Below are 12,664 nucleotides of genomic sequence, written 5' to 3' on the forward strand. Positions count from 1 at the left end.
TTTCCAAGCCTGCCTTTCCAGTCAGCATTTTGCTCAAATGATTCTTGCTGTCATGGCATCTTCTCAGAGCCAGACTACTTGTCCTTCTCTGGTTTTCTCCTGGCTTTTCTGACTGCTTTCCTCTTCTGACACACACAGCTGCAATCCAATCAGTTGCCAGAGAAAACCCTCTTAGTCTCTCTGAGTTGGTTCTTTGCTCATGTATATAACTATATATTTATGTGCTTGTGTGTGTCTCTAAAGGTTGAAACTGATGTTTTTTTCTGGATGTTCTGCACCTGCAGATTGAAACAGCACCTGGCACTAGGGCATCAAGGTTTCATCAAAGGTAAGGGTCTGGGGAGACTCCAGGATCAGACTGGAGTAGTAGGCTAGGGTGGGAGAAAAGAGAGGATCAGGCTAAAGGACAGTAAACTGTAATTTCAAAAAAGGATCTGGTCTAAATAGCGAGGAAGGGTAGCAACATGAAAAAGACAGGAGAGGGATTAGTTGGAGGATGGAGAAGAGGTTTTCCATGCATGAATACCAAGGCATGGGTAGGTTGAAAAAGCCATTTACAATATATTTAATTTCTTATCTAAATGGACTAAAGCCTTTACAAAGTGTTTCCAATAGATAGGAAGGCTGTGGTTTGGGTAAACTCATGGTTTTTTCCTAGTTTGTGCCTCCGTGATAATTACTGAATTTGGTACACATGCACGTATGTAAAATGATGCACAATTCAAACTGATAAGATATTTGTTTTTCAATTTATTTTTTGCAGTATAGTCAATGTTTCTTAAGAAGAGCAGAAACAGGCACTATTGGTGTAGCATTAAACTGTAAATAATAGGGTTGAAATCCTGCCCCATTGAAGTCAATGAGAATTTTGCCCTTTATTTCAATGGGATCAGGATTTTACTCTAGATATTTTCACTAGTTTGCAGTAGCATTACATTAGATATATAAACAAAAAGACAGACCAAATTAATAATGCCTTCAGTTTTGGATGGAGAACCCATGTAGAGAATTATTCTGACTAACTCACTGGCCACTGCATATGGCATAGAAAGAAGGTAGTCTTAATTATCATAATAGAAAAAAATTCTGTTTGTATGTGTTATTAACGTAGGGCCAAATTCTCAGAAAGGTGTATGCTAAAATCTGATCTGTGATTGGCCAGCTCCCAATTTAGACAACGTAAATATACATGTGCATTTTTGTATACACGCTTCTGAAAAGCCCAGATTGGGCCCACACTCTTATGTCTGCAAACTCTGGGAAAATCACACATGGGTGTTAGTGTCCATGTCCTACTGATTTTTCAATGGGAGGTGCCATATTGCTTATGGGCCTTAGAAAATCTCCCTCTATGTCAGGTCTTGCTTCAAATTTTATACATACAGAAATGTGGTAATTGTCACTGGAACCAGTCATTCAAATGTGATAGTCTGTAAATAATGGCAAGGAGCCCTGATCTTGCAATCAGGGCCGGCTTTAGCAAGAGCGGGGCCCGATTCCTGGGGGCGGGGCTTGCTGCAAGCCCCGCCCCCAGGAATCGAGCCGGGCTCCGGCCGGGGTTGCCGGGCTTGGGTCCGACCCGAGCCGCGCCGCGGGGGCCGTGCCGGAGGTGCGGGGGGGACACGAGCCGCGCCGTGGGGGCCGAGCCGAGCCGGAGCCGGGCCCCGCCGCGGGGGCCGGGCTGGAGCCAAGCCGGGCCGGTGTATCAGCACACAAGGTAAGCTGGGGCCTGCGGGAAGGGGCCGCGCCTCCCCGAGCCCTTCTCGCGCCCTCGCCACCCCAGCTTACCTTGTGTGCTGATACACCGGCCCGCCCCTGCTTCTTTTCAGACTTCCCGCGAATCTCTGATTCGCGGGAAGCAGGGGAGGGGGCGGAGCGTTCAGGGGAGGGGCCGGGGAAGTGAGCTGGGGGCGGGGTGGAGAGCTGCAGTGCGGAGCCCTCTTGGCGCGGGGCCCAATTCAGCTGAATCAGCTGAATCGGCCTAAAGCCGGCCCTGCTTGCAATTCTTACACTTCAGTGGGAGTTTGGCCTGTACAAGGACTCCAAGGGTAGATCCTGCAAAAATATTTTATTAATTTTGTAAATTTTTAAAAGGAAAATATCTGCAGCTCTTTTCATCCATTTCATCTTGTATCCCTTTTTATCACCTTCCTCCAAAGCAAATTTTTACCAGGATAGGATGCTGGATTAGATGGAACATTATATTCAGAACCAACCCATGCTAACAAATTCTTGGATAACACTAGCTCATATTTTCAAGGAATGGAAAGGTGACACCATTCACATCAGTGGGCTTTTCTGTTGTCATGCTTCATAGATATTTCATAGTTATAGATTTCTTGTTTTCAGTTTCTGACAGAAGTTAAGTGTGTTTTTGGGGATTTATTTATTTTTTTAGAAAAGGGGAAAAGAGAGAGACAAATGTGCTGTGGTAAAGCCCAGTTCTGAGAACTAGATTTACAACATGCCCGTTCTTGGCCATCAGCCTTTTGCTGCTTCCTGGTGTGAAATTGATTAGGATTGGTGTGGAGCTCACGTGAAGCCAAAGTAGAAAATGGACTCTGTAATTTGGCAGTAAACAAATATTTCCAAGTTGTAGACCTCCCTTTCATTTTGCCAGGTGCTTACTAGTGACTATTACTTTAAGTTAAAAATAGGAAACCCGTAAAGACAGGATTTTCTCTCTTTATGTTTCTGCTAACACAACAAAGATAGGCAACAAAAAAGGAAGGGAAAAGCCCAAAACTTTATACAGTCTAACATAAATCAGTCCAATTGTTCCAATCAGCACATATGGTACGGTAATGTTGCCCACTGCTTTGAGACCCTCTAATGGAAGACCATATGTGCTGCTGCAATATCAAGACACAGTGGGCCTGTGTTTAGGACTCCACAGCGGCCTTTGTTTTAGAACTTCCTCGCTTTTATTGGTTTGTGTGTCTGTGTCAACATTATTTCTTCCAACATGGTGTTTTTTCTTTCATTTCTTTGTATTAGTGGGAATTTCTTGTACACAGATAATTAAAAACATTTGCCTGAGCTTTTTGCATTTTATGCTGTTGTCTTGCAGACATTTTAGACATTTCAAGGTGCCAGAAAATGGTAAGAGTGCATTATTAACTGAGTCACCAGGTCAGAGTCAGTTTGTAAAGAGAGAAAAAAATTCTTTCTTTGACACGTTTTTGAAACACATCAGTTATTACGGAATCACAGAAATTAAGGCCCCATTTTGAGAATACTGAGTACCCACAGATCCAGCTGGAGTTACCTTGGGCACCTCACAGAAGGCACTCCATACCCATAGAACTGGGTTCTTTTTATGGAATTGACTATGCATTCTACATATTTTAAAAGGTGTCTTTAAATGCTTGTATTGCAAAATGTTAATATAACTGGGACACTGGATTATTATTTTTGGTAATAGAAATAGAGGTATGACCACTGCTGGCACAGTGGAAGTGCCTTGTACTTAGAGATTGTCTCAAAGAAACTCTCTGGATCTAAACACTCCCTTGTGCAGGTGAATATTTTAACAACTAATGCAACTCTCCCTGGATAGATATTCTTCTTTCTCCCTGCCTCCCTTTGCTTCCCCCCCTCTTCTCCTCAAAAAAAATCTACTAATTTACCATATTTTCCATTCTCTCACATTCCTCAGTCTCGCATTGTGTCAGTCAGCACTGCAGGTGACCTGTGTGGTCAATGACTGTGCAATATGTAGTTGGGCAGGGAGAAAATCCCATTATTATTGTGCCTAAGGGTCCCAGTCAGGGATCAAGGCACCATGGTGCTTGGCACTCTACACACACATAACAAAAAGATGGTCTCTGCCCTGAAGAGCTTACAGTCTGTGTATAAGATTGGAGACAACAGGTGCATACAGAAAACAGATGGGGAGAAGCGCATGATATCAATAAGATGATTATGAACAGGGTGAGAGAGAGTGGTCACTCTGTAGCAGTGTGCTGGGTGGTCTTTTGGGGAATGTTCTTGAAGTTTCCTCTGACTACTGGATGTCTTCCCTAGTTGGCATGAGTGTGTGTGGGGAAAGTGAGAGTACATGTTCTCAGGCTGGTGAGTGGGAAACAGAGCTCCAGGCTCCCCCAGGTGCTAGCACTTCAGAACTCAGATGGTGGTTGGGCCCATCTTTACTTGCATATTACACTGGTTTGAGAGGGTACCCAGGGGACTGCAGCTTCACATGGCAATGGATGTAGCCAGAAGAACAGAGAGTCTGGTTGTTTATATGGATCTTAAAGACAGCATACAGTACGAATAACAGATGTCATTTGATATTGTCTAACTTCACATAAATGATTGCCGTGAAGCAGAAACACTGAACTTTATTTTTCAACTTCCATTGTGCAAAGAATTATGCTGGGAAGGCAAACTCTTAGTACAGTGGTTTCAAACTTTTTTTATTTGCTGACCCCTAAACATTTTTGAATGGAGGTGCGGACCCCTTTGGAAATCTTAGACATAGTCCGTGGACTCCCCCGGGGTCCAAGTACCACAGATTGAAAACCATGGTCGTAGTATGACCTTATTCTTTTCAGTCCTTGTGAACAGTACACTTACACAAGTTTAGCATTAAAACACACCATAATTTCTACACTCTGTAACTATTACATAACAACATGTATTTTTAATGTGTCTATTTGTGCTATCAGTAATTTATCATAAGTGGGGGTTTATCATGTTGCATGAGTGTGAGGTGCCTTGTATTATTTGGTACTATTGTTCAACAATACAACAGGAAGCAAGTGAGTATTGTACAGGGCCCTGGGGCCTCTTAATTACTTTTTTAAGTGAGAAAAGGGCAGGAAGGGGTATTTTTGCTACATTCTCTTGATGACCCCAAAACTTTACTATTCACAAGAATGTCATGCTCTTTTCTTCCGACTAGAACTGCTGCCTCCAAATCCATGTTACCTCTGTCAGTTTAACCAAACACAAAGATGTATTTTCACATTTGGGTTTTAAGGTTTGATTCAGATCAGATAAACACTGAAGCTATTTGAAGTTCTTGGTTCTGAAAATCCAGGCAGAAATTCTGTGAGAACTGGTTTTCTTGCAAATTGTTTAGTATTTCCTACTTTAGGCCAGGCTTCTTCTAGAAGAACATGTATACGTTGCCACTTCTGCCAACACTGACAGAATGAGAAAATGGAAGGATGCAGGGAAATGATTCCCCCCACGCTCCTTAATATATTTAGATCTATATAGATATAAAAGCTGAAGCTTTTCAAATCTCAACAGTGTTTTGGTTTGGTTTTGGGGAAAGAGTCTAGTCAGTTTTTGTTCTTCCAAATCAGTTTGTGCATCCCTAATTCCTATAAAAAACTGACCGCATATATACATACTCATATAGTCAGAAACACTTCTCTGTTTCTGTCTCTCTCACATACACAGAAAACATAGATAAGTTATTCAGTCTCGATTCGCACACTCTCTCCCACTCAGACACTTGGTGAGAAACAATATAAATGCTCTTTTGCTGCACTAGATGTCACCTCATTGGAAATTAAGAATAAAATATCTTCTTCCCTCTGTTTCTAGAGGCGATTAGGATGACAAGTTAATCAAGACTTCATCATAGCCCTGCATATTTCCATTCATCATATCACAGCACTTCTAATGTAGCTGTCCAGTTCATTCAAAGCAGGATTTTAAAAAGTGCTGGGTATATTACAGCCTTATGTTATTGAAAAGTCTTTATGTTACTGAAAAGTCCTTTAGTGTCCTTACTTTTTCCTTAACTAGTCACATGTGAATAAATACAGATATACTACCTTCAAAAAATAGATGTTTACAGTGATATACTAGTAGGGTAGGAAAGTCTAGCAGAAAGAGCACTGGATTGGGACTGAGGAGTGCTGAGTTTAGTCACTGGCTAAGCCACAGACTTCCTGTGTGACCTTGGGCAACCCACTGAATCTTCCCTGTGCCTAAATTCCCTATTGGTAAACAGGGAAATACTTCTGTACCTCACATGAGCTTTGTGCAGATAAAATCCATTAATGATAGCTTGGTGCTCAGATTTTAAAATTTTATTAAGATGATGTTAAAAAAAATTGTGAACAGAGTTTGAGCATAGAAGTTTCTGGTTATCAGGGAATAACATACAGATTATCGAGGGTGCAAAGTTTGGCTTAAGATCAGGTGGCATGAGGAATACATAATCTGCAATATCCCAGATTGGGGGTAAAAGGTTGATGGGTCAAAGTACAGACATTGAGATATGAGGGTATGAAGTTCATAGAGTGATTGTGTTCGGGTGTGGAGTATAATGAGTGGATATGATGATGAGGATGGATTGACCCTCATTTGGTGAGATTTAATGTTTAGGGAGTTTATGGTTCCAGTTCATATGATCCAACGGAGAAGGTCACTTGGTCCCTTTCTCGTAGTGGGAAAATGATGTCACTCTGGCTCATGCCTCCTGGTACTGTCAGTGGCCGGTGATGTGCTCAATGTAGATGTCCCTGGACCATCGGATGGCATCTGAGACCATGAGGCGCTGCATGAGACGTGCGTAGCGTCGACCGATCCCGCAGGTCCGCAGCACACGCTCATTGCAGGGGTCCCAGGCGCCCAGGGCTCCGACAATCAAGTGTTGAAAGTCAAATAAATACCTAGCTAGATAGTGTGGTAGTCTATTATCACCTTCTTAGCTTCTTGAGGTTGGCATGTGTAGGGGATAATATTTTCCTATAGTATCTACCCTATTGCATATCACTTCAATGGAGTTTATTCAATGTTTAAATACATGCCCAAAGAGCCATACAGGTACATTTCAGGCCAGACATCCACTTCACATCCATATCCTGATGTGGTTAAGGATAATCTGCAAGAAATATGCATAACCATTTTCAAAGCCCTAGAAATTTGAAAGCTACCCATGAGTTTGGAGGGGAGGATGGTTTAGCACCCTCCAGGTACCTCTTAGCCATGTCCTTGAAAGCTCATAATTTGAGTGCAAAGACATGGGTGTTATTAAGTATATTGTTTCTGTCCTTCCGTGGTCATGATTAGGTAGCTGTATGTGAAAGGGGCATCCATTTAAAAGTGCAAGGTTCCTCTTCTATAATGTTCATGAGAAACACATTGAATATGATGAATTTCAGCTGTTTGCTCTGTGAAGTTTCAGCTTTTAAATGGATGAGAGTGAGGACTGTAATATCTGACCCTGTTTTACACTCCCCTCCCCACACCCCAGCATTAGTGTTATGATGGAGCATGTCTCCTTTCTCAGACATCAAAATAAGGAAAACCTGTCTACAGACATTTTCTAAGATGCTCTATCTAGAGTCTTTCTCTTAGAAATGATAAATTAAAGGGACACTGTCAAGGCTATTAGGCTAAAATGAAAGCTACTACTCAAGCTTGATCTGAACTGCAGGTACCTGTGTGGAAGTCACAGTTTCTCCACATTCAGATTTGTGGGTAAAGGCCAGGCAGGAGTGTAATTATACCTTAAATATTGTGGCAACCATTGCGAATGATAGCTTTTCAGTGCTCAAGAGGACAGAATAACTGAAAATATTCTTCTTTTAATGCAAGTATGATTTTGGGTCTATTAAAGTCTTCCTTCAAGGGACATTTGCAGGGAACCTAGGAAAAATAAAACTGGAGTCCAGGAAAATCAGTGTTCAAAATCAGGGGCAGATCTGTGAAAGGACCTGACATCTATGTGTCAATCAACAATAGTCTGGTTCAAGGGTTATCAGGAATGGAATTGTTTGGTCTTTTGCTCTCTGTGCAGCATATGGAATTTGAAAGAACCAGATAGGTACAGTGGGATCCAAATAACTGTGTTACTAACCAGCAAGTCCTACAGTGTTGCTCTGGCAAGGTGCTGATGGGTTTTAAAAAGGTGCAAATTATTTCCTTATGAGTATCCATGTAGGCTTGAACACTATTTAATTTAATGGTCCATGTGACATGAGCTGATGGTCTCAGAGCAGTTGCAATCAGATATACATTCATATCACAAAAGTAGCACTATCAGAGTTGGGAAAAATCAGCAATATTGTTGGTAGTCTGATCAGAGCAGCCAAGGTTTGAATGAACATAGACAATGAAGTTTCCTTTTGTTCCTAGAGTTACTCCTTCTGGGTCCAGTTGGTGTAGCTGGCACACTGACGAAGTGTAGGAAGGGTTGAACTTTTGCTATCTGTATAGTGTCTGTTCAGTGAATAAAGAGAACAGTGTCTTGGGTGATGTCAAGCCAGCACCTTTCACAAGCACTAAATTCAGAAGGAACTGGAAGTTAAAGAGAAGCCAGTACTAAATGGCTTCTGTGATATTTCACTTGTCTCTTAAGAAGAACGTGTTACATGTTAATTATTCTGGAAACCTGGGGATCCTGTTTTTCAGTTGTGGATGTTTGTTTATCATGTGTGCTTTTACTGAATTTTAGAGACATAGCACAATAAAGAATGAAATAGTCACCCTGTCACCTCTAGCAATAGAGCATTCTGTCAGCTGTTCAAGTTCTGGCTCTAAAGACTCAAAGAAGTATTATTGGAGGCAGCAGAGCTCTTCTTGCTGAGTGAAGCAAAATGTTCCTCCATTTACCTGCCATTGAAATTAGGACTGTGAAAGTACATTTGGTAAAAGGTGGAAAAATGCTTGGTTTATGCGAACTAATTAGAATTGTTTGAAAAGTTCTGGTACTCAATTGTCCAGCCTGGTGCAGCAGCGAAGGATTACTAAATAATTTAATGTTACCAAATAAAGAGCAAAATCTTGAACTGGTATGACACTCTCCAGCACCCCTTCACACACTCACAACCCAAGCACATGGGAATAAGGAGCACTGCACCCCCTGCTTCTGTCTGCAGAAAAAGGAAGTTGTCAGCATTGTAAATGTAGCTAATATTCCAAAAAAGAGCATACCTGGTGTCATCTCCCTGAAAATGCCCACAGCAAGGCAGAGTGCATCACTTTAACTAATTAGGCTGTTGTCAATATTGGGGCTTTGTTGTGCTAGGAGATGAAATGAGAAAAGTACAGGCTAGGAGACAATCTCTCCTCCAAAGAGCTTACAGACTCATTTAAGACAAGATGCAACAAGTGAGAGTACAAAGAAGGGAGAGTGGTGGACAATGGTCGGAGTGGTAGGAATACTTGATCTCACAGTTGTTCAATGGAGATACTCCTGGCAGTTCACATTGCAGAAAAATGTGTGCCTAGTTAGGAGGTTTTAAGTTAATATTTTTCTTTTAATATAAAGGTAAACAGGAATAGTAATGAAATCAGTAGTCTTTGGTGGTCACAGACCTGGCTGTTAGTAGCTTGCAATTTATCATAGGCATCATAATGATATGAAAGAGGACCAGGCAGTATTTTTTACTGACTAGTTCTAGGAGGAACACCACATGCAAAAGGTGACATGGAAGAAAGCACAAAGATGATTGTGGGAGTAGCAGAAAAACATATGATGGAGGCTGGCATGGTTGGAAGAGGTCATTATAAGTTCCACTCATTTCATAAAGGTCCATGAAAGAGGCAGATCAGAACTCAGTAAGTGGGTGGAAGAAAAAAGGAGGATGCAGCAACCAGCTGCCTGGGATCCTGTTCCTGTTTTCTGACTTTATGAGAATAGGGTGTGTGTTTGTGTGTGTGTGTGTATGTGCACACGTGCTGGGCCTGCACAATGTTTCAGTGGGGATATTCCTGGCAGTTAACACTGCAGACAAATGCTCTGTCAGCCTGTTTCCAACGCGCCATGGTGTGCCTGCCACCTCTGTCCCCCTGGTGTATGTGGTGTTTTTAAGGAAAGGAAGGGAAAAGCCACCCTGTTTGTGCCCCAAAACAAATGAAAAATCTCCATCTCACTCTTGTGAAAAGAAATGTAAATGCTTTTATTTATGTTATTTATCTTCTAAAATGGTCAAATGTTTATAATTTAGGGACTGATCCAAAATCCATTAAAATCAATGGAAAAACACGCATGTACTTCAATGGGCTTTAGATCAGGTTCTTAGTCCGAGTAACACTTCAATAGATCTCAGGCTTGTAGCCTCCTTGGCAGGCTGGATCCCTTGGTGATTATCTTTGGCTTGCTTACTTTAGGGATTCCCTTGTCTTGATTTTTAAGACTTGAACAGAAGCTACCCTGACATATGTGCGTACAGCCCCATTGAATACAATGGCCTTTCACAGGTTGTGAATCAATGCTGAATCTGACCCTCTGATGCTAGTCTCTCTCTCTCCTTTTCTGATCTTAGGTTCGCTCTCATGCTGGCTTGCCTTTTTTTCCCCTTCTTCCAATGTCCTTCCTCTTTTTATTTCCCTGTGTCCAGAGAACTGTCTGTGTCTCTATTGCTCAGCTGCTAAATCTCTTCCTCTCTCTCTGTTTTGGGCTGCCTTTTCCCTTTCAGCTGCCAGGTCTTTCTCTGCTCCATGCAATCTTCTCTCTCTCCTCAAGCACCATAGTATCCACATCAAGTATCAGGGGGTAGCCATGTTAGTCTGTATCTACAAAAACAACAAGGAGTCTGGTGGCACCTTAAAGACTAACAGATTTATTTGGGCATAAGCTTTCGTGAGTAAAAACCATCTGAAGAAGTGAGGTTTTTACCCACGAAAGCTTATGCCCAAATAAATCTGTTAGCCTTTAAGGTGCCACCAGACTCCTTGTTGTTTTTATAGTATCCACACTGCTATTTAATTACATATATGCAGGATGGGTGCACTAACACTCACACGCTGTCTCCCAATCATCCTTAAATAGATAGCATGATAAATGCAACCCAAATATGAGCACTTTCCTCTGAGAAATCTGAAACTCATAACAGAGTGTCTTACAATTCTCCAAAATAGCTAGGGCCAGATGCTCAGCTGATACAAACTGGCAAAACTCAGTTGATGTCAATGAATTTACTCTGACTTACACTATCTGCGTTATAACCCATAGTACAAATGGAGACTGTGATTCACATATATTGTAAGAGCGTAAGTTGGTGTATGGCAAATTAAATAGCTGATGTCAAATTACTGTAAGCATTGGAATTAGTGCTGCTTAATATCAAATCTTAAATTTGTACCTGATGTCAAATTAAAATTACTATTATTGCTAAAGGAAATAGCTCTGTGGTATATCTTTGGTGACAAGCCACTAATGTCTCCATTGTGCTGTGTAAGTCCAGCTAAAAGTACATATCTCTGGCAGCAAAAACTCACATTCTAAAGAAGACTATTTGAGTACTGCTATGTATGGGACAGATCTCTCAGATGAGAGACTCCTACCAGCTATACTTTAAATGTACAAAAGTCACATATACAGTACAAGTCAATGTATGCTTTTTAAATTTAAACTTTATTTGCATTTACTGATTTTCATGGGCTGTTCCATACAGCTATTTGTAACGAAATATAACTTATAAATTGAATGTCACTTATTTAAAAAAAACAAATAGCAAAAATGAATTTAAAATGATTTTAAATTTTACAGTGTTCTTTCTAGGAGCACCCACATAGAAATCTGTTCCATTGACAGGTGATGGCAGAAACACTCTCTTGGGAAGACTAAAATGTTAATTTAATAACAAAATGGCTACACTGAGACTGGGGCAATTTAGAACAGGAAGGGTAAAACCACAAAGAAAGGAAAGGGGTGAAACATATATTACATGGGCTGCGTATTTATATGGGCGGAGGTGTGAGGATGACTCTTCAGATATATTCCAGATGGATTTAATCACCATGACTACAAATGATTAATTCTGGCTGTCCCTTAAAGCTGTTTTTCCAGTGAGAAGAATTGAAGGGTTTGTAAGGTTTATGTGAGGCAGGCCTGTCTTGGTAGTGAGACTGGCTGGCAGTAATGTATCCAGGTATGTAATCAAGTATTATACAAGTTTCCTCCTTATAATGAATCACTGAATACATCAAAGCTTATGCTTGATAATGAAATAGAAAATGAAAGAACAAAATGAGCAATAATAATATGAACATTTCCAAGCTTTATCATAAAACTACTGAACCATCAAAGTGGCTAAGAACATAAGAATGGCCATATTGGATCAGACCAATGGTCCATTTAGTCCAGTATCCTATCTTCTGACAGTGTGCAGTTGTAAGTCATCATTTTTGTGGATGGGTTTTGCTTGATCACAGTCCATCATGCTATATCTTCTCTGCATGAACAAGAATCAGGCTATGAAAACTTGATGCCTGGTTTGAGAACTGTAAATTTTGGCTCAGCCCAGTGTTTCTACATCCCTGTGCCTGTAGTGACAATTCACTGGCACCTCTAATATTACTGTGGTATAGATGGGAAGCAGGTGCATGCTGGTGAGGAGGTGGGGATACGGCAGTAATGAAGAATGATTGTGAAAGGCTGTCAAGGTGGGAAATTAGAAAGTATCATCAAATGTTCACAGGTGATCCTAATCTGGTTGGAAAGAATCATGTGTTTACATCAGAATCACTGGGTCAGATTCTGTCATCTTTGATTATAGTGAGTACTACCTTACCTAGTGAGTGAGTAGTCTCAGTGAACTTGTTATCAGTATAAACCCTAATTCCAGAGAACCCTTGAGATGGACAAAGCTGATGGGTGTAATGAAACCTGTTTGTCTTCACCTCACTCCAGGATTTTGGTCTGTGTGGGGATGGGAGGGGGTTGGGGGTGGGGGCGGAGCAACTGAGTTTT

The 12,664-nt window shown here is 41.2% G+C and overlaps 1 long non-coding RNA gene across 1 annotated transcript in view; it reads left to right on the forward strand.

Moving 5' to 3' along the window:
- Window positions 1-12,664, forward strand: part of LOC135972235 (uncharacterized) — a 25,223-nt gene continuing 12,559 nt past the window's right edge. Inside the window, exon 1 of the long non-coding RNA XR_010588642.1 lies at window positions 1-328. This is a non-coding gene — a long non-coding RNA (uncharacterized LOC135972235). The remainder of the gene's footprint in view (window positions 329-12,664) is intronic.

The sequence above is a fragment of the Chrysemys picta genome, chromosome 6 (genome assembly GCF_011386835.1).
Source record: "Chrysemys picta bellii isolate R12L10 chromosome 6, ASM1138683v2, whole genome shotgun sequence".
NCBI classification, from domain to species: domain Eukaryota; kingdom Metazoa; phylum Chordata; order Testudines; family Emydidae; genus Chrysemys; species Chrysemys picta.